This window comes from Papaver somniferum, unplaced genomic scaffold, assembly GCF_003573695.1.
Source record: "Papaver somniferum cultivar HN1 unplaced genomic scaffold, ASM357369v1 unplaced-scaffold_24, whole genome shotgun sequence".
NCBI classification, from domain to species: domain Eukaryota; kingdom Viridiplantae; phylum Streptophyta; class Magnoliopsida; order Ranunculales; family Papaveraceae; genus Papaver; species Papaver somniferum.
This window is the reverse complement of record NW_020634374.1, coordinates 2,724,853-2,748,469: the sequence shown is the minus strand read 5'-3', so window position 1 is coordinate 2,748,469 and position 23,617 is coordinate 2,724,853. Positions and strand designations below refer to the sequence as shown.

At 38.1% G+C, this 23,617-nt stretch overlaps 2 pseudogenes; one reads left to right on the top strand and one right to left on the bottom strand.

Annotated features, from left to right (window-relative positions):
- LOC113340869 overlaps positions 1 to 22,551 on the bottom strand; it is an 87,117-nt pseudogene extending 64,566 nt beyond the window's left edge.
- LOC113341103 lies at positions 17,290 to 17,389 on the top strand (annotated as a pseudogene).
- Positions 22,552 to 23,617: the final 1,066 nt, after the last annotated feature.

Sequence of the window (23,617 nt, the reverse complement as noted above, 5' to 3'; positions counted from 1 at the left end):
TTAATTCTGCACTGTCGGCACAAATCAACAGCATCTGCATATTCTTCACTCAATCACAATTGCCATCATCTCCTTTCTCTTTATAGTCTTAATGAAACCCAAATTTGAGTTATACCCATTAATTCAACATCTTCCATCCATGCAAATCAACTCTTCTCTGCCATGGATTTCAGTTACCAATTGCAACTGCAAGACTTGACTGCAGCTATGCACTTTCACCTGAATCAACCCTGCAATTCTACCAGCATCAGATTTCTTGCTTCGTTGTATCTCGTAACTCATACTCATCAGCACCACTCTCTGCTTCGAACCCAAAATCGATCAATTCTTCATAATAGCAACCACAATCATTTTTCATTCTGCGCCATAACAACATCTACTGCATCTCCTGAATGAGCTCAAACCTGGGCTGTAACTACCTACACTAGTTCAGCTGCAAGCCTTTACTTCACTGACTTCTTTGTAATCTGAAGACTCAAATCAGCAGCACAACAACCCATTAACAGTTCTTCCTTCTCGATCTCCACCACTTCATCCATGACAATCAATTCCATCTCAGACTCAAACCTATCTCGCTGAGTTCACACATCAAACCCCCAAAATCAATAAAACCCATTTCAGTTTCTTTGTAATCATCAACCTCATCAAACCCTAACTCGATTTTAAATCTCAAATCCAATATCAGTTGAGATACAGCTCAAAACCCCCTTCATTTCAACTCATTCGAACCCTAAATCGACTTCAGATCTCAGTTGATTTCAACAGCAACAAGTTGTCTTCTTCTTTTCATCATTTTGCTCATGACAAGGCTTCATCAACTAACCATTCTCTGAAGTGTCACACATCAAGAGGACTTCTCCAAGAACTAATGATTGATATCAAGATGTGTAGACATGATAACATGTTCACATGAAAGTCTTCCCAAAGCTTACACGACGGGCGGGCACAATCCCAAGTCTTCTACAAGATGTTCTCATCACCTCTACAAATGAGATACAATACACTTCAGGCCATGGGTTTACAAAAACGTACCAATTGGTGAGGAATGGGACAATTCTTCCTGAAATAAAGATGTTCGTCTATGTCTCTTCTAAAACATACCAAAAGGGTGCAACAATCGGATATACGAGCGGAAAGATATGACCTTTACCGTCAGGTCTACACAATCTGAAAAATTTGTACTGGATTACAAATTACAAATGTGCATGCATTGGCTGACCTCTACAACTCCAAATTGAGTGATTATTTCCTCATGTGATAACTCAGTCTCTTAGATTCAAAAGCTGGGTCAAGCACCGAATTCCGACACTATATGAGGTTCCTACAGCTTCCAGAGCATACAACATGCAAGCAACAATTTTTAGACGGGATTCATAACTTCCACAGTCGATCGGTGTCCACCGGGTCTTTCCACTAAGTCATTCATCAAGGTAACTTCAACTTCGACCACCTAGGTCTTTATATCAATTTTTCTACCTGGGTCCTCAATCCAAAGTCTTGCCAGAAAAAGGGAAAACTAAAAGGAGAAATTTAACAAAATACTGGGAACTGACGGTCCACTGATCATGATGATCAGTTTCACAGTCCACGACCCGTGGCACCAGACTCTCATTCAAATTTCAACTCATACTCATTTGTCTTCATCCTTGACTTCAAATCCATAGACAAACCCTCTCAATCTCCTCGCACCCATGAAGAACAACAGTAACAGAGAAATGGAGGAGGAAATGAGAGGAAATAGATTCTTCTCGAACCTATGTGTGGTTACTAAATTGGGATTGATATTGCCACCTGCCACTTCGATGAGGGCTGCCAAAGTCAGTATGTGGCATGTCAGTTTCTCAGATTTGACAAGACTATTATCTTTTGTGATCAACTGTCTGGTCTCCTAATTTCTAGCATAACTCCTTTGCGCGACCTAGCCTGCGCCGAATATTGCTTGTGAAGTGACCTTATTGTGTTTTTCGCTCTAAATGACTATTTTCTCCTTCTTTCGCTTCAAACGACTCCACTGCACCTAATAAACTCAAAAGAAAACATAAGATACATAATTTACAACTCGCATAGAAAGCATAAATACTAGATATAAAAGTAGGTGCTTTAGACACCTATCACTAACAATTTAATTACTGGGATTAACCTAATTCACAAAGCTTAAAGTGTTCGATTGGATTACACCTTGAGTGAGCTACTACTTGGTGGTTCGGTTGAATAGAATCTGATATTGGAGAGATTTCGTATCCGTGGTAAAAGGAGTTTTGGGGATAGCACTGAGCTAGCTGCTATTTTACGGTTGGTGATGAATGATTCTTACGAACGATGGATAAGTATTCTAATCCTGTTAACGCTTGGTAACGGCGAAGGATTCCTTAATCATCCTTTTCTTCTTTATTGTCTTTCTATTTATGTTACAACCAAAACCCTCCTTTTGTGTTATTTACTTTATTTTGCTAAACAAATAACCTATCAATTACACAACTCTCTGTGGGAACGATCTCTTACTACCGCTATATTACTAGTTAATTAGTGGAAAATATATTTGTTAATTTTTTGTGCCTACGACATCCCACTAGTTGCATTCCATGGATGTCTTATGACCTCTCCTTTTAGGTTACGCAAGTAATATAAACCATTTCCTGCGATGTCATGAATTATGTAGGGCCCTCCCCAGGTTGGTGCAAACTTTCCCCACTTCTTTTCTCGTTGGTATGGTGGAATGGTGCGGAGCACGTACTGCCCTTCTACAAAAATCCTAGGTTTGATTCTCTTGTTGTACTCTCTTGCTAATCTCCGTTGATAATTTTCCATTTTCTACAATGTCGTTTCTCTTCGTTCTTCAAGGTCGTCCAATTTTTCCAGCATCATGTCCGTGGTTATATTCTTCTCCTATGCTTCAGTATTCGTTGTTGGTAGAACTATCTCCGTCGGTATAACTGCTTCGGCCCCAAACGTTAGTCAAAAAGGAGATTCCCCTGTCGCCGATCTGCGTGTAGTGCGGTATGCCCACTGTGTGTTGTGTAACTGTTCGCACCATATGCCTTTGTCATCATCCAATGACTTCTTGAGTATGAGAGCGATAATTTTGTTTGTAGCTTCAACTTGAACGTTGCTCTGTGGGTAGATTGGTGTGGACTTGTTCTTCATAATTTTGAAAGTCTCGAAGAGAAGTTCGATGTTTTTCCCTTGTAGCTGTTTCCCATTGTCAGAGACGATGATCGCTGCTATGCCGAATCTGCATATGATATTTTGGAAGATGAAGGTGAATACATCGATGTCTTTTATCCTTGCCACTGCTTTAGCTTCCACCCATTTGCTGAAGTAGTATGTGGCGACTATCAGGAATCGTCTTTTTCCTGTTCCTTCGACTAATGGTCCTACGATGTCAATTCCCCACATTGCAAAAGGCCAGGGGATACCTATTGAGTTTAATTTCGTAGCTGGTGCATGGATTTTTTTTTTCGAAATGGTGGAACTCTTCACATCTTCTGGCCATCTTTGCTGCATCATGTATCATCGTCGGCCAGTAATATCCTTGCGTCCTGGATTTGTGTGCCAGAGATCTCATTCCGCTATGATTCCCTGTGTCCCCAGAGTGGATGTATTTTAAGATGCGGTACCCTTCTCCCCTAGTTAGGCAGCGTAGTAGTGGTCCTAGGAAGAACTTTTTATACAAGATGTCGTCACGGAGTTGGTATGTCACGGACTTCGAGTGTACCTTCCTTGCTTGTTTGATATCTGCTGGAAGTTCACCGAGAAAAAGCGGGGGTCTAACAACACCACCCAATATTTCGCTTAGCAATCTGTATGGACTAACTCCGAAATACTTTGCTAGAGAATCAACTAGACAGTCAGACTCAATCTAGATAAAAGTATTTCAAGGAGTTAATATCTCACTCTTGATTTGATTTTTACTCAAGTTAAAAACAATAGCGAGTCTTTATCAAATACAAGGAATACTTGGACGGTACCAAAGACCAATGTCCAAGGATCAATCAATATCAATCAACAACCAAAGGTTGGATTTCCAATTGATGATCACAAATGCACAACCTGTATTATTTCAATTATATAAAATATAATTCGGAAAAGAAATAACACAGAAACCAGAAATTTTGTTAACGAGGAAACCGCAAATGCAGAAAAACCCCGGGACCTAGTCCAGATTGAATACACATTATATTAAGCCGCTACAGACACTAGCCTACTGCAAACTAACTTCAGACTGGACTATAGTTGAACCCCAATCAGTCTCCCACCGATCCAAGGTACATTTGTACTCCTACGCCTCTGATCCCAGCAGGATACTGCGCGCTTGATTCCCTTAGCTGATCTCACCTACAACCAAGAGTTGTTGTAACCCAAAATCACAGACTTGATAATAAACAGATCTGTCTCACATAGAAAAGTCTATAAAAGGATAAATCTGTCTCCCACAGATAAACCCTAGGTTTTGTTCCATCTTTTGATATGAAATCAAAATGAACAGGAACCAATTGATAATCCGGTCTTATATTCCCGAAGAACAGCCTAGATTAATCAATCACCTATCTACAATCCTTCATGACTACACAAGTGGATTGTCGAGGAATCACAAACAGTGAGACGAAGATGTTTGTGACTTCTTTATCTTTCCTATCGGAGAACTCTCACGATCTCAAGTCAATCAATCGATTGTACTCGTACGATAGAAGATGCAAGTTCAGATCACACAACTACGATAAAGTAGTATCGGTCTGGCTTCACAACCCCAATGAAGTCTGTAAGTCGTTAACCTGATTTTAGAGAAGAAAATCAAAGGTTAGTGGAGATCGACTCTAGCGGGCGCACTAGTAGCACACAGACGTGTGGGGATGAGTTTTGCACAATGCTAGATGTCTCCTTTATATAATCTTCAAATCAGGGTTTTTCCTTAGTTACAAAGCAATCCTTATTCACCGTTAGATGAAAACCTGGTTTAGATTCAAGCTAATATTTCTCAACCGTTAGATCAAAAACTTAGCTTGTCACACACACTTGGGTAGACATTTACTGGGTTCGTGAAAACCATGCCCAAACGTGTACGTGTATGTTGGTTCAACATAGTAACCCAAAAGGTTAACCACATGAGCACTTCATATTAACCTTGTTTTTCTTCACCATAACTAGTTCAATTGACTCAAATGAACTAGTTAAAGAGTTGTTCAGTTGCTATGAGATCTTATGTAACTACACAAGACACAACTGAAACAAAGATGATTTGATTCGATTGAATATGCTCATGAACATTATAGCCACGGTTTGCATAAAGCATTCTTTAGTAATTTAATGTTTCATGTTAAGAGCACATCTTTAGATCATAACCTCTTAAGTTCACAAACAAGTTCGCGGACTTAAGTTAATCGGTTGAGTTTTCCAAAGTCAGCAGAAATTCTCGGAGAGAGAACTTCGCGGACTGGGTTTGCGGACTTAGCACACAAACGAGTTTTGGAAAATCTAGCAGAAATTCTCGGTAAAGAACTTCCGACAGTTCGTGGACTGAGTCTGCGGACTTGGCAAGCCAATTCCACAATCCTCCCGATTTCTCTTGATCAACAAAGTTCGAAAACTTCGGTTCAAGGAATACATGGTTATGTAATCTAAACTCTCATTTCAATCATTGAGACATTCTCGGAGGACGCTATGTATCCGTTATTCACAGACTGATTCACATCAGAGCAATTCTCAAAGTGATTGAAACTTTTCATGACATTCGTCACTAGGTGAAGATAAACTTGATCAAAGCGAAACGCTTTACCGACACACGATTTCGAGATAAAAGATAAGCAATGAATGCTCAGCTCGAAATATCAAATGTGTATGATCTAGTCTATATAGCATACGACTTTTGTCTCATAAGAAGTAGGAGATAGAAGAGATAGACTTTTGAGTGATAGATAAGTTCAAGTCTCCACATACCTTTTTGTTGATGAAGTTCCACGGTTCCTTGTATAGATCTTCGTCGTTGTATGATGAATCGCCATGAAGTCCTTGAGCTCAACTACACTTTTATATCCTAGTCCGAGACTTAGCTATGTAGGCTAGAAATCAAGACTTATAGTTTTGATCACTAACATTGGCAAACATGCTTTAGATCTATACATATGTCAATTTTAGTGACAAAACTATTAATACATATGAAATACAAAAAAGATAAACTTTAGTGTCTCCTATTCCATAGTATAATCTTCAACGTTCCTTGAAATCTTCGTCCTTCCAAGTACTCCAATGATCCCAAAGGTTGTAAGTTTAGCACCATCATTGTTGAAGATCCGTAGCTATAACAATGAGAGAAATCGAGATTCTCGATCATTATTATATAGTGTCATAGTATTATTATATAACATCAAAGTCCAATTGTATCACGACTTTAACAATAATACTACGGTGATATGTATCACTCCCCCTTAGTCAATACTCTGTCTCGATCATGGAAACCACTCCCCCTTACACAATGATCTGAAAACCATATGTATTTGTAGTGTGAACTACAATATTTCTCCCCCTTTTTGTTAATAAAATTGGCAAAAGTACAAGAATGGGATTATAATGAAATTTCCACAAGAGACATTTCATGACCAAAAGAAAAATACATACCAACTTAATTTAGATGCAATCTAATAGCCGAACTAACAACATTCATCAAGGAGTTTCAAGATACAAGATAACCCCTATAAAATTCCACAGCCGCACTCCCCGCAAGATATTACCATTAAGCACAAGTTCAAAAGAACTCTCCCCCATTTGATGTCATTCCCGAAAGAACAACAAGAGTGACCTTAATTTCGAGAGAAAGGAAGGATTTTTTGTTGGACACCAAAAACCATAGGAATGATTTTCTATATCCAAATATCAACCAAATTAACCACAAGTAAACCCATGATTTATTCAATTGGAATACACAACTAAATCAAACCACAAAAGTGATCAATTTAATTTAAAGTAATCAATTTAATTGAAAGTGCTCAACATAAGTAAACTCACGGAGCTACGACTAAGTCAATCACACGGAGATGACTAACTTAACCATTCAAATACTCAACATAAGGAAAACCTCACGGAATATATGACTACATTAACCAAAGAAAAAGATAGTGTAGTCTTTCATATATTCAACACAAAAACTTGTGGAATATATGAAAACTCAACTAAATTAATTACAAGAGAACCTATAATTAATCTAATTGGAATACAAACAACCAAACTAATTACCGAAGTAATCAATTTAATTATTTTGGGCTCAACATAAAAGAACTTATGGAACCCCGACTAAGTTCATCATAAAATATGACAACTTTAACCGTACATGTACTCAGCATAAGAAGGAAAACTTATGGAGTACTAACTAAATAACCAAACTAGTTGATTTATTTAGTTTCTAATGCTCGACATATAGCATCTTATGTAACAACCAACAAAGCCAAGGTAAATCGACTTAGTTGTAAGGTGCTCAACATAAGACACACAATGGAGTCTTCACGGTAAAACATAATAAAATGGATCAATGAAGATCAATACCGTGGATAACATACAAGGATCTATTCTATTTTCCATCATAACGACATAATAGACTTTATCCTTGTTCAAGAAAAGATTTTATCCTATTTCCCATCAAATACATGACTGCATAGGCATAACTTTTGTATATGTCAAAAGTCCATTCGTCCTTTCATCAATACGAATACCAATTCATGAACGACTTTACTTTTGACTGTAATATGGGACCTTCAAGTTCACGGACGCAAACGATACATATCCCATAAAAATATTGTAATATCACAAACCATTAAAATACTGCAATAAACATCATCCTCCAAATATTTTTAGAATTTAATACCAATAAACCTAAAAAATAACATAAGAAGATGAAACAAAAATAGTTATGTATAGTCACAATCATCGCTATTCAAAGCACTAGTTATTCTTCCAACTAATCCAAAAAGAAGACTTCCTAGGCGATAATGCCTTTGAGAAATTCAGCATCATTCCCAAACTCCTTGTTGTCAACAACCATTGGAACATACTGTTCGTGAAGATAGGAGTTTATATCAACGAACTGTCTTGGCTGATTATGTCGTACCAAGGCTCTCTGAATTTCTAAGGACTTTGACACAAAAACCTTTATTTCACGAATATCCTTTCTTACTTCCTTCAACTCATCAAGAACATCGGAAAACTTCTGAGAGTTAGAAGGCACAGCCCTGGTATTTCTTGTATTCCTTTTTTTTCTTTTCAGGGACTTAGAAGCAGGAGATTTTTCTTTTTCCTTGATTGAAGATTTAACAATCATGTTGACATCCTTTCCATCTGACATGGTGCTTTGAGAACAGTTATAAAAAACTGGATTCGTGTGATTGAATCACTTAACTCAACAAGCAAACTTATATAGGATGTCAAAAAGGAAAAAGGAATGTGGGGTTCGAAACCTATTGACAGGTTCGTATACGCCCAACTATAAAGCCTTATAAAGAGTAGAATTGTCGATGATAACCCTTTATTTTATTTGATAGACAGAAAATAAAAAATCTAAGAAAAGAAGGAAAAACTTTACTGAAGCCTGAATCAATACTCAATCTTGTCTCTTGTCGATCAGGAACATGAGACAAGATTTTCCCAACAACACAATTAAGTTGTGTTGCGATGAACAATGATTTGTCCATCTTTTCCTTAAGGGAGGAATCTTAAGACTTCTGTCTATCAAAACGATTCTACCATACTTTCTTTTCAAATGGTCTTACTCTATCCCTGGAAACCAACTTCTTAGACGAAGATAAGATCCTACATACCTCGGCGGTCTTCTAAGCAAGTTTCAGCTTCCTTGCTAATCGATCTGCTCTACGTTGAAGTTTGCTGGCGTGACTTATTTGGTGCTTGTACTTGTAACACCTTGATAGTTCGTGTCCCTTCATCGAACAAAACGAGCACGTCAAACTTGGATAGTATTCAGGCATCTGAGATGTGCAAGCATCTATACATACAATAGGTCCTGAAACATTACTGACAGGGTCTCCAGTTAGAGAATCTTCCAGCTTGATTGGGTTTCCTTCTTCTCCCAACCCATTGAGGTTGATATATGTATTGCTACAAGTATCAAAATCGATGTTTTCACCACGGAGACCTACACTTGATTTCCTATCTTCATCGGAATCATAGGTTTCAGACATTTCATCAAGTGTTACAGCTAGACCTTTTGTTCCCAGTGTATTTTCTACGATTTGGGCATTCGTTAGCAAAATGACCAAAACCCTTACACTTAAAGCACTGAGGCATGTCCTCGTCAGCATCCCTATTTTTAGGAGGTACGCGACCGTGAGGTTTTTCTGATGACCTAGGTTTGTCTCTTGAAAACCGTTTACTTCTCTTTAACAGAAGATCCCTAAACTGTCTTGTGATCAAGGAGACCGACTTGTCAAGGTCTTCATCTGAAAAATCATTCTCAGACTGATCATCCTCAGAGACATGAACACTTTTACCTTTGGAAAGTAATTTAGTGCTCTTATGTGCTTTAATGGCAACATCCTTACCGACTTTTGATTATGCTCATGGTCAAAGATCTTTATCTTCCCAACCAAGGTGATTCTAGAAAGATTATTGAGGTTATTCCCCTCAACGATGGCATGCTTCTTAGACTCGTATCTATATGGCAGCGATCTGAGAATTTTCATCACAATGTCCTTTTCAGGAATAGTCTTACCCAACGCAAAAGATGCATTAACAATTTCAGACACTTTGTGATTAAACTCATCAAATGTTTCCTCATATGCCATACGAAGGTTCTCCCATTCGGAATTAAGGTTTTGAAGCCTAGCTTCATTTTCACTGGAGTTTCCTTCAAATACGGTTTCTAAGATATCCCAAGCATCTTTAGACCTAGTGCAATTAGACATATGGTGTTGAAGACTTGGAGCAATGGCATGTATGATAACATTTAACCCTTCAGAATTCTGCTTTGCAGCAACAATCTCGGCAACATTATATTCACCAATATTCTTGGGAACAGTTCCGTCTCTAGCTGCAACAACGGGCGCATCATAACCATTCACCACATATACCCATGATTGAAAATCACGCGATTAAATAAAAGCTCGCATAAAAAATTTCCACCATAAGTAATTGGAGCCATCGAAGACTGGTGGTACGTTAATAGAGATAGCACCTCTGTCCATTGAGTCAGATCGCTACAAACACAGACGGATGAGGTCTTAAACGTGTTTGCCTGATCTGATACCAATTGAAAAGGCGGGGGTCTAACAACACCACCCAATATTTCTCTTAGAAATCTGTTTGGACTAAATCCGAAATACTTTGCTAGAGAATCAACTAGACAGTCAGACTCAATCTAGATAAAAGTATCTCAAGGAGTTAATATCTCTCTCTTTATTTGATTTTTACTCAAGCTAGAAACAATAGCGAGTCTTTATCAAATACAAGGAATACTTGGACGGTACCAAAGACCAATATCCAAGGATCAATCAATATCAACCAACAACCAAAGGTTGGATTTCCAATTGATGATCACAAACGCAAAACCTGTATTATTTCAATTATATAAAATATAATGCGGAAAAGAAATAACACAGACACCAGAAATTTTGTTAACGAGGAAATCGCAAATGCAGAAAAACCCCAGGACCTAGTCCAGATTGAATACACACTGTATTAAGCCGCTACAGACACTAGCCTACTGCAAACTAACTTCAGACTGGACTATAGTTGAACCCCAACCAGTCTCCCACCGATCCAAGGTACAGTTGTACTCCTACGACTCTGATCCCAGCAGGATACTGCGCACTTGATTCCCTTAGCTGATCTCACCCACAACCAAGAGTTGTTGTAACCCAAAATCACAGACTTGATAATAAACAGATCTGTCTCACACAGAAAAGTCTATAAAAGGATAAATATGTCTCCCACAGATAAACCCTAGGTTTTGTCCGTCTTTTGATATGAAATCAAGGTGAACAGGAACCAATTGATAATCCGGTCTTATATTCCCGAAGAACAGCCTAGATTAATCAATCACCTCTCTACAATCCTTCCTGACTACACAAGAAGATTGTCGAGGAATCACAAACAGTAAGACGAAGATGTTTGTGACTTCTTTATCTTGCATATCGGAGAACTCTTACGATCTCAAGTCAATCAATCGATTGTAATCGTACGATAGAAGATGCAAGATCAGATCACACAACTACGATAAAGTAGTATCAGTCTGGGTTCACAATCCCAATGAAGTCTTTAAGTCGTTAACCTGATTTTAGATAAGAAAATCAAAGGTTACTCATACGATAGAAGATGCAAGATCAGACGAAGATGTTTGCACAATGCTAGATGTCTCCTTTATATAGTCTTCAAATCAGGGTTTTGCCTTAGTTACAAAGCAATCATTATTCACCGTTAGATGAAAACCTGATTTAGATTCAAACTAATATTTCTCAACCGTTAGATCGAAAACTTAGCTTGTCACACACACTTGGGTAGACGGTTACTGGGTTCATGAAAACCATGCCCAAACGTGTACGTATATGTTGGTTCAACATAGTAACCCAAAAGGTTAACCATATGAGCACTTCATATTAACCTTGTTCTTCTTCACCATAACTAGTTCTCAAATGAACTAGTTAAAGAGTTGTTCAATTTCTATGAGATCTTATGTAACTACACAAGACACAATTGAAATAAAGATGATTCGATTCGATTGAATCGGGTCATGAACATTATAGCAACGGTTTGAATAAAGTATTCCTTAGTAATTTAATATTTCATGTTCAGAGCACATCTTTAGATCATAACCTCTTAAGTTCACAAACAAGTTCGCGGACTTAAGTTAATCGGTTGAGTTTTCCAAACTCAGCAGAAATTCTCGGAAAGAGAACTTCCGCCAGTTCGCGGACTGGGTTCGCGGACTGAGTTCGCGGACTTAGCACAAAAACGATTTTTGGAAAATCCAGCAGAAATTCTCGGTCGAGAACTTCCGACAGTTCGCGGACTGAGTCTGCGGATTGGGTTCACGGATTTGGCAAGACAATTCCACAATCCTCCCGATTTCTCTTGATCAACAAAGTTCGAAAACTTTGGTTCAAGGAATACAAAGTTATGTAATCTAAACTCTCATTCCAATCATTGAGACATTCTCAGAGGACGCTATGTATTATTCACACACCGATTCACGTCAGAGCAATTCTCAAACTGATTGAAACTTTTCATGACTTTCGTCACTAGGTGAAGATAAACTTGATCAAAGCGAAACATTTTACCAACACACAATTTCGAGATTTTTAAGATAAGCAATGAATGCTCAGCTCGAAATATCAAATGTATATGATCTAGTCTATATAATATACGACTTTTGTCTCATAAGAAGTTGGAGATAGAAGAGATAGATTTTTGAGTGATAGATAAGTTCAAGTCTCCACATACCTTTTTGTTGATGAAGTTCCACGGTTCCTTGTATAGATCTTCGTCGTTGTATGATGAATCTTCATGAAGTCCTTGAGCTCAACTACACTTTTCTATCCTAGTCCGAGACTTAGCTATGTAGGCTAGAAATCAATACTTATAGTTTTGATCAAAAATTGATGTGATTTACAGATAGTGGTAAAAGTGGTTCGATTCTCAGACTTGCGAAGGATAAAATATAGACTTAAATTCTAAAACTAAAATAGAAAACAAACTAAAAATTGTCACAAACTCAACCAAAGATGATATCAATATTAAAAGAACACTGAGGCTAAGATTCCACTATTTTCCAAGTTCAAAGTGATTTAATCCCAATATTTATATTTATGCAATTTTCTCGTTCAAGTTGATTCTAACTATTGCAACAAGTAGATTCTCAAAATAACAAGTGTAAATCCGAAGCATATAACATCAAAAACCTAGGTCCAAGTATGCTCTATCAAAAGAAATAACAATTGCTTAAAAAAATCATTCAAACAATTTTCAACCAAGGCAAATAATCATAAAATAATTGCAAATAAATAAATAAAATAAAATATACCACTTCTTGTTGGAAAAATAGCTTCCTCTATCGCCTCAACAATGGGGTTTAGCTCCTCATATTAATCACTTTCTCAAAATATTTGTTTATGGTTCAAAAGTTGATTAAAAGATGAAAAACTATAACACTGATTATTTGCAACGGTGTAATGGCGTTGCAAAACAAAGGACTGACTGTTACAAAGAAGTCACTGTAGCAGCGTTACAAATTTGAGACGTTGTTCTTATTTGCAACGTTTGTTCTTCTTCAGCAGCAGCAGAAACACGGGTTTTCCTGCAACTTGATCAATTCAGCTCTGTAGTGCTAAACTCCTCTGCAACTGCTCCAATAACTTCGTAACCTTCCCTGGAACTCGAACACACCTTTTATACTGCTCAGAAACCTAAAAATAGCGATTGAATCTCTCTTTTTCTTTTCGTGAAAGCCACGGAAATAATCTTCTCTGCCAACTTCCTTACGCGTTTCTAAGACTTCCAAATCATCCGAAAATCTTCCTTAGATAAAATCTCATCTTAGGAAACAATCTCACGCCTTTAGTCTCCCTGAAATTCCTAAAATAATTCCATACAGTTTCCTTTTACAAGTCAACCTCTGTTTTCTTCTTCCGGATTATCCAGCCCAATTTGATCGATTAAATCACCCATACCAGGCCTGTTTAGTTATATCACGTCCATCCCAACAAAAATCCGAGGTTGAATCTCCCTAAAATTTCTCAAAATTTTGATTTCTTAAACTGCAGGCTCGCTGGTTTTGTTTCCCGCCAAAACCAGAATTCAAATGATGAGGATGACCTCCCCCTATCCTGTGTTGGTCTCCCTTTAGCAGCTGCTTGGAAATGTATGCCCCTTAGTAATTGGTTACCCCTTATCCATTTGAGGGGTCCGAATAGCAAGTGTCCTCCGGGGGCGCAAAAACCACTTTTTTAGCTAATTTCGCCGCAAAAGCTTATTTCTCCAAAAATACCTACAGGGACATAAAAAGCCATAATAAATATAAAATCGAGCACTAATAATATATAAAATTGAGATTATATAAGACACTAAAATGTGCCTATCAAATACCCCCAAACTTATTATTTGCTAGTCCTCGAGCAAATCTAAAATAGAAAATAAAATCCTAACTCACTGTTGCAGGCATCGTAGATTGCATTTCACGTATGCAATAAGCCTTTAAACCCCTAGGTGTCCCTAATCACTCTAATTCACCCTAGCATTGGTAACAACTTGAATCGTGAGCCCCACCTAATCACTTAGAGAAACATAGTTTAAAATCAAAACAACATCAAAAAGAAGTGAAAAGGACTCAACGAGATATGGTGAAACTATCATGTTATTCCTAACAACTGAGCTCTGTACTTTTATGAATAGAATCTTTAGATGTTGACATCTAATCAGATTGGTTTCTCAACTCCTACAACCAAAATGCTTCCATCCACTTAGATTAGTTAGTGCGATCCTTAATAAAAATAAATTTCTATGCTCTGGAGTTTATTAATGCAACTAAAAAGTTTCTCCCATACCCCCAAACTTAAATCTAACATTGTCCTCAATGTTCTAAAGATGAAATTAAAAGCATGAACAAGGAGAAACTGTTACCATTGAAGCAAAAGAGTTAAGGAAAGATATTACCGTGTTGCATGAGATTGGGTTACCTCCCAAGAAGTGCTAAGTTTAAAGTCTTCAGCCAGACATCAAGTTTCATAGAATGTCTAGTTACCTTTCAAATCATATATCAGTAGTCGAAATAACTGTGGGTCATCAAAACCAAATAAAACTGCCACTAATATGAAACAACTGCACAGGATCAGAAAAAATAACATAAGGAGCACAACCTCATTGAAAGTTTCTTGCAAGACAACTGGATTTATTTGGGGCGCCCATTTGGGCTTCATATGAGTGTCTTGAAAAACAGATTCATCCGAAAAACGGGACTTTAATAGCTGGATTTCCTCCCGGACAGTATCAGGAGGATCGGGTTAAGGAGTATGAATAGACTCAAGTGATACCTCATATGCAGTAGGCTCGAGTCCCAAGTTAGGGACTTCTACTGGGGATAATTGACGATCATTACCCCCAAACTTAGAATTTTGGGTGTCTCTAAATAAACTAGTCACAATATTCCTAATTTCTAGACCATCAGGTTCCTGAAAAAGGTCAATTGCTTTCTCTGAATTATAATGGGGTGCTTCATCCTCTAAATTATTTTGAGGTATACTAGCTGTAGGATTTATATGTTTCATATCCTGTATGGTCAACCCTAGAGTTTCTTTATTGTCTTGAAGCACGATTTCTGGCCTACTGTTCTGATCGGATGCTATAATCACAGGCAAAGTCTTAGATGGCTTTAAGAATGCAGATTTAGGGTCCAACTTAGGAGGCTCTTCTGAACAAGGGATTAAGGTAGACTCAAAAGCTTGTAATGGTTCGAACCTAGCTTTCCATTTATCAGTATCTAACATAGGAATAGAATCCAACATAGCATTCACTTGTTCAATATTGCTATCTTCGTCGAACTCCATGTTAAAGTGGGCTAGACAACTCTCTAATGGATCTTCCGATGCGATATTTGGCAATGACTCCTGAACTAAGGTTCCTATCATGTTCACCTCTTCAATGCACGTGTCATCTAGCTCAGAATGTAGCTTATTGACATTAAAAATATTTAACTCAATAGTCATATTACCAAAAGATAGATTCATAATACCATTTCGACAGTTTATGATCACATTAGACGTAGCTAAAAATGGGCGACCTAAAATCACAGGTATCTGGTTCTCTGGGTCAGGGACAGGTTGGGTATCTAAGACCACGAAATCCACAGGATAAATAAACTTGTCGACCTCAATAAGAACATCTTCTATCACACCACGAGGAATCTTGACAGACCTATCAGCTAACTGCAATGTTATCTTGGTAGGTTTCAATTCACCGAGCCCTAGCTTTAAGTACACATGGTATGGGAGTAAGTTCACACTGGCTCCTAAGTCAAGTAAAGCTTTGTGTACCCTGTGTTTTCCTATCGTACAAGCAATGGTAGGCGCACCTGGGTCTTTATATTTAGGAGTTGTGGGGTTCTGAATGATCGAACTTACATGACTAGCTAAAAAGGCTTTTTTAGGGACACTAAGCTTTCGCTTTCGCGTACACATATCCTTAAGAAACTTGGCATAAGCTGGAAGTTTCCTAATTGCTTCTAGTAACGGAAGGTTTATGGTAACTTTCCTAAAAACCTCCATTATGTCATTAAAGTTGGATTCACTCTTTGTTGGTACTAATAGCTGTGGAAATGGGGCTCTAGGCATAAAATAGGGCCTCTCAGGAACCGAATGACATCATTAGAAACTTTATCAGTCTCCTCAGCTATGGTTGGTCCTGAGGGGTGAACTACAGTATGCTCACTATCGGGCATGGTTACCTGATTGTCTACTACTCTACCACTCCTAAGGGTTCTAACAACATTCAACTGATGGATTTTTGTACCTACTTCATGAACTCCTCTAGGATTGGATTAGTCTGACTAGGGAACCTTCCGTTATCTCTCTCACTTAAGGTCTTAGCTATTTGGCCGACTTGAAGCTCTAACTTAGCAAGAGTTGAGCATTAGTTTGAAAGTTCTGCTTGGTTTCCTGTTGAAAACTAACTTGGCTCTTTAATAACATGTCCTGGCTCTGTGCTAACATATCCTGGCTCTTTCTTAATATACTAAGAGATTCCTCTAAGCTCGTTATTTTATTCTCTGAAGAGTTCTGAAACTGACCTGAAGAGTTCTTATCTGAACCAAAACCTGGGGGAGCATTAGAATTACTAAACTGACCTTGACTCTGGCCTTTAGACCAGGAAAGGTTCGGATGGTTTCTCCAACCAGGATTATAGGTTTTTGAATATGGGTCAAACTTCTGACGGTTATCGAATCTAGTGTTATTATAGAGAGCATTGGCTTGCTCTTCATTATTCTGGCCTTCCCAAAAAGGCTCTAATCTACCACTAGTATGACCCACTTCTAAAGCTTCTAACCTTTTCGCTATAGCAGCAATTTTGGCATCTAATTCAAAGTTTCCTTCTATCCTATTAATGTTTCCTCTGCCTAGAAGAATTGTCTTCTGGGGTCCCCTATTACTTTCCTATTGTTGGGTCTTTTCGGCGATTTCATGCAAATATGTCATCGCATCATCAACTGTTTGGTTTTCAAACCCAACTGTACACATAGATTCTACTGTGGTTGTAGTGGGATAATCTAAACCCTCATAAAGGATCTGAACTAACCTAACCTTTTCTAAACCATGATGAGGACATTGGGCTAATAGATCATTGAACCTTTCCAAATACCTATACAAGGATTCTCCCTCCTGTTGAGAAAATGTGCAGATTTGCGTCCTAATAGACGATATTTTGTGCCTAGGGAAAAACTTGTTCAAAAATGAACATGTAAATTTTTCATACGTTTCAATTGATCCGGAAGCCAAACTATATAGCCACGATTTGGCTTTATCTTTCAAGGAAAAAGGGAATAACCTGAGTTTCAAAGCATCATCATCAAGGTTTCTAATTTTTAGGGTACTACAGATTTCCTCAAAGTCCCTAACATGGAAATAGGGGTTTTCATTTTCTTTCCCTAAAAATATTGGGAGCAACTGTAAGGTTCTAGGCTTAAGTTCATAATTTGCTTCACTTTCAGATAACCTGATACACGAGGGATGAGTAGTCCTAGTAGGGTTCAACAAAGCTTTCAAAGTTGCCATTTCTGGCACTATTGGAATATCAGGGATTTTCTCCTCAAACGGACGTTCAAAAACGGAATCTTCAAGAATCGGGCTTTCTAAATTGAGGTAATCGAGATGCTTATAACTATTAGGTTTCTCTTTAACAAATCTACCTAGGGCGTCTCTTTTACGTTCAGGCATGCAAATGAATAAGGTGGGGAATTCTATGCAATCACAAAACAAGGGTGACTCAACCAAATCAAACCTATTGATTTCTAGCAAACAAAAAGCATGATGGCTCCACTTAGAGTGTTTCTAGACCAGCTTCTATTCTTTCGAAAAGGAACTCGTTACAATCTGAGCAAACCCCTCTGGAATCAATCTGAGTCAAAGTAAGTTGAATCGAGGCGGGGGAAGCTCAGTGGAGCTTTGATACCCAAGGCCTCAACGGTTACAAGGCGGCGCAGTCACGCATTCAACTCACAGAAACCTTCAAGAACTTCGAAGTATGCTCAAAAGAGTAACCAATATTTTTCGAACGACTTTCCTATTAAGCTCGTTACCCTATAAGTCTCGTTCTAGTCAAAATTTTAGGCTTAGGTTCGCGTTCGGTTTTGTTTTCCTAAGGCGGGAAAGAAGAGAACGGTGATGAAATCCGAACCCTTATCTTGTATGGTCAGTCCTTGCCCTTTACTAGGAAATTAAAGCAGCCGTTTTCAAGTCCTCAGCATATATGCAAACGAAGGAATACAGTAAACCCGTTGACAGGGGATTCGCGGGTGTTTCGAAAAACTTACCTCACGTACCAGACGGGCGAAGAACCGCTGAAGTCGACTCGGGACACGACTCCTATGTCATGTACGAACCCGAGGGGCCGAGGCGATACCGTAATCACCGTCCTTCTCTGCACACAGTTTATATTTAAACCAACCCTTCCTTAGGGTTTAAAAATAATAATGTCCAAAGTTTAATGTCCAAGTGTCCAAAAAGAAAAAAAAAATTACAAAAATAACAAACCCTAATACAGTTCTTTCTTTCTTTTTTTTCTTTTTTTTTAATAATAAAGAAAAATAAACAAAACCCTAAAAAAAATAACTAAAAAGAAATTGTCTTCTTTTCTGTTCTTTTCACTTTAATCTTTCGCTCCAAGTCTTTATGCTTTAAGATCCAAACTTTACGAAATCACCAAACTCCTTGGCTCAATTCTCTTTATGATCCAAAACCTGTAGACAAAATATAAATACCCAAAAACGTAAAAAAGAATAAAAATAATAAAAACCTAAAAAAAATAAAAGAAAAATAAGTCTAAAACCCTAAAAGCAAATCCGCGTCGGCGGCGCCAAAAATTGATGTGATTTACAGATAGTGGTAAAAGTGGTTCGGTTCTCAGACTTGCGAAGGATAAAATATAAACTTAAATTCTAAAACTAAAATAGAAAACAAACTAAAAATTGTCACAAACTCAACCAAAGATGATATCAATATTAAAAGAACACTGAGGCTAAGATTCCACTATTTTCCAAGTTCAAAGTGATTTAATCCCAATATTTATATTTATGCAATTTTCTCGTTCAAGTTGATTCTAACTATTGCAACAAGTAGATTTTCAAAATAACAAGTGTAAATCCGAAGCATATAACATCAAAAACCTAGGTCCAAGTATGCTCTATCAAAAGAAATAACAATTGCTTAAAAAAATCATTCAAACAATTTTCAACCAAGACAAATAATCATAAAATAATTGCAAATAAATAATTGAAATAGAATATACCACTTCTTGTTGGAAAAATAGCTTCCTCTATCGCCTCAGCAATGGGGTTTAGCTCCTCATATTAATCACTTGCTCAAAATATTTGTTTATGGTTCAAAAGTTGATTAAAAGATGAAAAACTATAACACTGATTATTTGCAACGGTGTAGTGGCGTTGCAAAACAAAGGAATGACTGTTACAAAGAAGTCACTCTAGCAGCGTTACAAATTTGAGACGTTGTTCTTATTTGCAACGTTTGTTCTTCAGCAGCAGCAGCAGAAACACGGGTTTTCCTGCAACTTGATCAGTTCAGCCTTTAGTGCTACAAACTCCTCTGCAACTGCTCCAATAACTTCGTAACCTTCCCTGGAACTCGAACACACCTTTTATACTGCTCAGAAACCTAAAAATAGCGATTGAATCTCTCTTTTTCTTTTCGTGCAAGCCACGGAAATAATCTTCTCTGCCAACTTCCTTACGCGTTTCTAAGACTGCCAAATCATCCGAAACTCTTCCTTAGATAACATCTCATCTTAGGAAATAATCTCACGCCTTTAGTCTCCTTGAAATTCCTAAAATAATTCCATACAGTTTCCTTTTACAAGTCAACCTCTGTTTTCTTCTTCCGGATTATCCAGCCCAATTTGATCGATTAAATCACCCATACCAGGCCTGTTTAGTTATATCACGTCCAGCCCAACAAAAATCCGAGGTTGAATCTCCCTAAAACTTCTCAAAATTTTGATTTCTTAAACTGCAGGCTCGCTGGTTTTGTTTCCCGCCAAAACCAGAATTCAAATGATGAGGATGACCTCCCCCTATCCTGTGCTGGTCTCCCTTTAGCAGATGCTTGGAAATGGATTCCCCTTAGTAATTGGTTACCCCTTATCCATTTGAGGGGTCCGAATAGCAAGTGTCCTCCGGGGGCGCAAAAACCACTTTTTTAGCCAATTTCGCTGCAAAAGCTTATTTCTCCAAAAATACCTACTGGGACATAAAAAGCCATAATAAATATAAAATCGAGCACTAATAATATATACAATTGAGATTATATAAGACACTAAAATGTTGACCTGGGATTTATGTTCCCCGGCAGCGGCGCCAAAAATTGATGTGGTTTATAGATAGTGGTAAAACTGGTTCGATTCTCAGACTTGCGAAGGATAAAATATAGACTTAAATTCTAAAACTAAAATAGAAAACTCACTAATAATTAAAGCAAACACTGACAAAGTTGATATCAATATTAAAAGACAACTGAGGCTAAGATTCCACTATTTTTTCAAGTTCAAAGTGATTTAATCCAATCTTTATATTTATGCAATTTTCTCATTCAATTTGATTCTAAAACATTGCAACAAGTAGATTTTCAAAAGCAATAATAGTAAATATCAAATATGAAGCATCAAAAGTCTATATACTAAGCATACTTCATCAAAATAAATCACAATCACTCAAGTAAAAATCATATTCAATTATAGCTCAAGGCAAATAATCATAATTGCAATAAATAGATGAAATAGACTATACCACTTCTTGTTGGAAAAATAGCTTCCTCTATGCCTCAGCAATGGGGTTTAGCTCCTCATGTTAATCACTTGATCAAGATACACGTTTGTTGCTCAAAAGTTGATTAAATAGAAGAGAAGGTATGAAGCAACGTGTTTGTAACAGTTGTAATTGTTACAAAACGCATTGTTACAGAAAGCAGTGTTACAAAGAAATACTAACTGTAATAGTTGTTGGCAAATTGTTACAGTTTGAAAGAAAAGGTGACGGTTCTCTTTTCTTCTTCTTCCTCTCGACTGCAACTCGGCTATTCTTCTCTGTGAATTTTTCTTAGCTCTGTTCTGTTTCTAAACTTCCCAAAAGTATGCGTAACCCTTATATGACCTATCTGAACTTCTTTTATAGCCCACAGGTCGATTGAATCTCAAGAAATCCTCGGTTATTCTTATCTTTTTCTCCACCTCAAGTCTCGAGATTTCTTTCCCTTCCAAGCTTATCTACGCGTCAACTTGGTTCTCCAAACTATCAAGTATTCCCTGTAGACTGAATAAGGACTCAATTCATAACGTAAAATCCTCTGGTACTTCCATACATAAACCAAAATATCCGAGAATACACGGAACTCCCTGTTTTATCCAACTCGATGATTTCCTCCTCTATTTTTGAATCTAAAGGGATTACCAACCCTGTTTCGATGAATCAAGATAATCCCAATCCATCTGCACGTCAAACTCCGACATAATCTCACCCAAAAGACGATAACAGCTCCGATAAACTTCACCTCCTCTGTTTGCTTCTCCCGGCCTATCTAGCCCAATTTGTTGGGTCCAATCAATCACATCGACCCTGTTATGCTATCACAGGTCCAGTCCAACGAAAATAAGCCATTGAATCTCCTTATAAATCGCTCAAAATTCGATCCCCAGATCTGCTTCGCTGCTGCAACAGCTTCCCGCAAAAAAGCTTCATTTGAATTGTGAAGAAGAGGCGCCCCCTATCCAGAGCAGGGGTGCGAATAGAAGCTGCCTTGAGGGTGTCCTGAGGGTGCCCCTTAGTAATTTGGGTACCCCTTATCCATGGTGAGAGACCGAATAACATGTGTCCTCCGGGCGCTTTTACCAACTTTTCGAGCTGATTTTTCCAAAAATGATTATTGGCCAAAAATACCTACACACACATAAAACACCGTAATAAGTACAAAAATGAGCACTGTCAATTATAGAATCGAGACAAATTAGACACAAAAATGTGTCTATCATCACTAACATTGACAAACATGCTTGAGATAGCAACGCATGCGAGGTTGACCGAGCTATGCTCTAACATACCGATTTCGAGGTACAAATGTACGTCGGTTCTCCAATCTGTTTCGTTATTGAAGTCTTCGTCTTCTGCGCTCTTTTCATGACATCGTCTTCTTCGACTCCATCTGATAGATCTTCGTTGGCATTATCATTGCCCAAGTCTTCGTCGACAATCTCTTCACTACTCCTTGTTGCCAGTGCCTCTTTGGGTTGGATTGATGGTTCATATATGTGCCATATTTTCATGGATGTTGTCGTCTCGTCCTTTAACATAGATGATATGTAGGCCAAAGCGTCCGCATGCCTGTTGATGAGTGCCAAATATTGTATATATTTTATCCCTTTTTGTTGGCATTTTAACTCATCTTTTGTGCATTAATTCTACATTTTATCCCATATTCTGTATTTTCATTGTTTTCAAGAATAAATATTTTTATTAATTAATTTTGCATTTTTAGGTAATAAATAAAGTTCGGATGAGTCATGGAGCGAAAAGAGCAGAAAAGTAGTGAAAAGCCGGGAGAAATTACGCAAGGAAGCCGCGAAGAATGGTGCGCACAACCTCATTTTCTACACACAAAAGCGCCTCCGTTCTCAGCCATCAGATCAGTTCTCGGGAGCATCCGACGGTCGCTCCTTCATAGATCATCAAAATCGGAAGTCTCTGCCAAGCACCACAGCGCTGAAATTCCAAGCCTTCAGATTATATGGTAGTTGAATCCAACGGTCGCTCCATCATCGCACATCAAACTCCGAAGCTCCCGCTTTACATCGCAACGCCCATCTCCATCTTGGGCCGTCCTTTTCGTTGCATTCCTCCATCCGACGGTAGCTACCCACAGCCTCCCATTTCATCGTTGGATCCACCTACCATCGTCACATCCTACGGACCAGATCGCTGCTCATCAACTTCAGATAATCCCGCTTCACACCCTAAGCATCAAACCCATCGACCCAAAACAAACACCCACCTTCTTCTTCCCCAAAACTCATTTCCCCCAAATTTCTTCTCTTCCCCCGACCATGGCAGACCCTGCCATGTCTGCTCCGCCGTCTCCATCTCCACCACGACCACAAGGACGCCACCACCATCACCTACCTCTTCCCTAGTCGTGTCTGTCTTGTTCTTAGCATTAATTTTTGATGCTACCAAGAAGACAAACATAGCTAGGGTTTCACAGTGGAGAGAAGAAGGAAATTGGAGCAGCGTTCGAGTAAAGGATTAGCAGAGGAGGAGAAGTACAAGCATGGGTCGAGGCTATTTGCATCAGAGAGTGAGTTTAATTTCCAATTTAAAAATTAGGGTTTCCAATTTAGGGTTTCTGAAAATTTGGATATT